Below are 4,149 nucleotides of genomic sequence, written 5' to 3' on the forward strand. Positions count from 1 at the left end.
CGCTGTTTTAATTGCAGGCATTACTGTGGATTTCACCCATCAAATCAGACAAAGGCACCCTAACCACAAAATCATTATGTATTGCTCATTGCATGCCAGCTTCAGTAAGACTAAAAGAAAGCTATACAGAAATCCTGCACTGAGAAAGCAATAATGTGCTTTTACCGGCAGAAGGAGGAAGAGTCTTAGTTCAGCTATCTTCAATTTATTAGATAATGCTCTGTGACAATGAAGGACAAAGACAATTCACGATGTGCCTGACAATTGATCGTTTCTATGTAAAGCCAAATTACAAATTGCCATCCTCCCATATTAAAGGATCAAAAAGATTAGTATAAAACATATTTGGAAATAAAACTATATATCCATATCAAAATGCAGATTAATAATAGATAAATTTGATTTTCACAGATGAAAGTACCATGAGAAATCAAGTTTTTATAATAGACAATCATATTAAGCATTTGTGCCATATAAAGTGCTCACTATTGAATAAAAATATTGATCAGGATTTTTTTGTGGTGGGAGGACTCCAATGCATAGGGCATCTGTCAAAGTTTCAAGGGCCCAGTGATAATGTGAACAGCAGGCACCTTTAATTCTGTATTTACATACAGAACCCTAGAAAAATTGATCCATTTTAAACATTTGGGTGCAAAGAAGGAAAGTTAAAAGTTCCTCTTGGTTCATGTGGGAACCAATGACACTGCAAGCAATAGCTTCCAGAAGATCAAAAGATACTATGAGGCTCTGGGCAAGAAATTGAAGCAATTAAATGCACAAATTGTCATCTCATCTGTCCTCCCAGTTGAACGACGTGGCCCAGGGAGAGAGAGAAAAATAGTGGAAGTGAACAGCTGGCTTCGCAAATGGTGTAAACAGGAACGGTTTGGATTCTTAGATCACGGACTGCAGTTTCTTGAAGATGGACTTCTGGCAAGCGATGGGCTGCACCTCACATCGGTTGGGAGGAATGTTTTTGCCAAAAATCTCAGAAACCTCATCAGGAGGGCTTTAAACTGACTAATGTGGGGGAGGGAGACAGTGCTCCTGAAGGTAGGAGTCTATCAGTTGATGAAGATGATCATCCAAATTTCATAGACCAATTGGAGCAAACAGCACGCAGACCTAGTGGTGGGAGGAAAAAATCCTTAAATAAGAGACATGGGGGAATGATTAATGGACTTCAATGTCTGTACACTAATGCGCAAAGCATGGGAAATAAACAAGATGAGCTTGAGCTCTTGGTACAGCAAACTAAATATGACATAATAGGCATCACTGAAACCTGGTGGGATAAGTCCCATGATTGGAATGTAATAATGGAGGGATACAATCTATTTCAGAGAAACAGACCAGACAAGAAAGGAGGAGGAGTGGCGTTATATGTCAGGGATGTGTATACCTGTGAAGAGATCCAAGATTTAGAACCTCAAAGCCAAAGTGAGAGCATTTGGGTCAAAATTAAGGGAGAGAAGAATAACAGTGACCTCATTGTGGGTGTTTACTATAGATCCCCAAGCCAAACGGAGGACATAGATGATGCCTTCCTGGAACAGATGGCCAAGCATGCAAAAGAAAGGGAGATAGTAGTAATGGGGGACTTCAATTACCTGGATATTTGTTGGATGTCAAACTCAGCCAAGAGCATAAGGTCAAACAGATTCCTCACTGGCCTTGCAGACAACTTCATTGTCCAGAAAGTGGAAGAAGCAACAAGAGGAACAGCCATTTTAGATCTGGTCCTAACCAATGTTGATGACCTGGTTAGTGGGGTAGAAGTGGAAGGATCATTAGGCGCGAGTGATCATGCTCTTCGGAAGTTAACTATACAGCGGAAAGGAGCAGCCAAGCATACTAGGACTCAATTTCTTGACTTTAAGAAAGCCGACTTCATAAAACTTAGGGAAGTGCTGGGTGAGATCCCATGGACAGTAATACTAAAAGGAAAGGGAGTTCATGATGGCTGGGAGTTTGTTAAGAAGGAGATAGTAAAAGTACAACTTCAGGCAATACCAATGAGACGGAAACATGGAAGGTGCCTAAAGAAGCCAGGGTGGCTATCTAAAGAACTTTTAACTGAGTTAAGATTAAAAAAGGATGTGTACAAAAAATGGAAAAGGGGAGAAACCACCAAAGAGGAATTCAAACAAATAGCCACCACTGCACTGATGTCCAGTTATCCTTTCCCTCATCATGTCTTGGCTTTACCTTGGCCAACCACTTGCATGCTTTATAAAAATCTATCTCATCCAGGACCTCATGTAGACAGTTGCCAGACAGAGGCATCTGGGGAGCCTACAAGCAGGTCTGGAAGGCAATGTTGTTGTTTCTTCCCAACAATTGACAGTGAGTGATTCTGAAGGTTTATTTAGCTATTGTGGTTGATAGCCAAGGGGAAATGAAACCTATCATCCACTAAATGTCTCATTAACCTTTGTTAAAGAAACCCATCTGAATTAGCTATTATCTTATGATAGCAGATCCCTTACTATGGCTTGAGTGAAGTATCAGTCAATGTCTCTGAGTGACCCCAATTTTTACTACTGGGGGGAAAGAAATATCGTTCTATCCACTTTCTTAAAAGCACTTATTTATAAGTCTCATGTGTGTATGTGTAACCTAAAAAGGACCAAACTTTTTAATCTTTCCTTATAAGGAAGGATCTGCACTTATGTTCATATTAATTTTTGATACTCTTTTCCATACCCTTTTTAGTTACACAATATATACGTTTTGCAGTGAGGCAACTGGAACTCTACACACTGTATATTCTAAACATGATAGATTAACAAAATTGAATTATGGTACTGGATGTTGTGTTTACTTTTTACTTCCTCACTGCTTGAATATTCAGTGATCTGTTAACAGTGCACTCAAAGTAGTTGCTTTTTTGTGTGTTGTTTCTGTCCCAAGATCTCTCTCTTTGTATGGGAATCCAATTTACCACATGGAGTTTGTTGCCCACCCACCGAGGCTTGGAGAGGTTCCTTTGGAAGTCTTTATAGTGTGCTTGGAATTTCACCATCTGAAATCATGTGATTTTGGCATTTGGGTTATTCAGGCTGTTTCTCCTCCCCCACCTGAATCAGCCTAGCCACCATTGGTTCGCTTCTGCCCGTTCCCATCTGCTGACTGGCCCTTTTTTGCCTCCCTGTAGAATGGCTGACCATACATCTTTTACTTCCTGCTGTCACAGTTACTGAACAGTAATAGAATGTGCATCCAGACACTCCTCCTCATCTGCTATGCCAAAGTGACATGGAAGTCAATATTCCTGCAAGAACAGAAATTAACAAAAATAGGTGAAGCAGACAGACCAATAAAGTCCAGAATTTCAATACATCTTAAAGAAAATATGACTTCTCATCAGTCTTGAATTAGACAAAGTTATAATTTCCTGGGACACTGAACCTTGTGACATGCTGTTGGCATCCATCTGTCTCGAGAGACAATGGTGAAGTCAAACGGTTGTGATAGAGGCACAAACCTGGGCAGTGTGTGTGGTGGTCCTAGGCTGACCAGACAAGACCTCCCTTTCGGCCTCACTGATGTGGTCCAAAGGAAAGCAGTTGGCACCAGCTTGGCTGCAGGAGTTGCCAGAAGGAGGTATACAAGGCACCCTCAAACCGTCTTAGGGACCCCACTCTGGATTCATGTAGGGTTTACTCCTGAGTATTTTCTTCTCCCAAAGATATCCTGCAAGACAGTGGAAGTTTCAGATCAGAATCTTTCTTCTCCTAGATGGGCTACCTTCTTGGGTTAAGAAGCCTCATCTGCCTTTCACTTCCCTCTACAACACATGCAAAAACACCTTTTTGACCATTGGATCCACTCCTGGTCTCATCCACTCAATCCACAAGAGGCTGTCTGTATATGCAGGGGAAATCCCTAGCTCATCAAGGGTTTGAGACCCATCAGCTTCCCTCACCTGATTTAGCTGGCCACTCAAAACCATTTCGCAGGGTGTGGCAACTGTTGCTCTGTGGAAACTTGTAACAAAGTTGTTAAAAATATATACAGTATTTAAAGAATCCTTATCATTTTATGATTAGCAAGCAGATTTTGCTTGCAAGTGTAACAAGGACTGGATTCCTGTGTCAATTCCCTTGAGTCAGAGATGGGTATACAACCCTAAATGAATTGCAC

At 41.0% G+C, this 4,149-nt stretch overlaps 1 long non-coding RNA gene across 1 annotated transcript; it reads right to left on the reverse strand.

Annotated features, from left to right (window-relative positions):
• LOC309338476 lies at window positions 1-3,687 on the reverse strand. The gene is made up of 3 exons (XR_014154910.1): window positions 3,491-3,687; window positions 2,162-3,277; window positions 1-680 (listed from the first exon to the last, which is right to left on the reverse strand). It is a non-coding gene; the product is annotated as an uncharacterized lncRNA (long non-coding RNA).
• Window positions 3,688-4,149: the final 462 nt, after the last annotated feature.

This window comes from Podarcis erhardii, assembly GCF_964252035.2.
Source record: "Podarcis erhardii genome assembly, chromosome: 3".
Taxonomy (NCBI): Eukaryota; Metazoa; Chordata; class Lepidosauria; order Squamata; family Lacertidae; genus Podarcis; species Podarcis erhardii.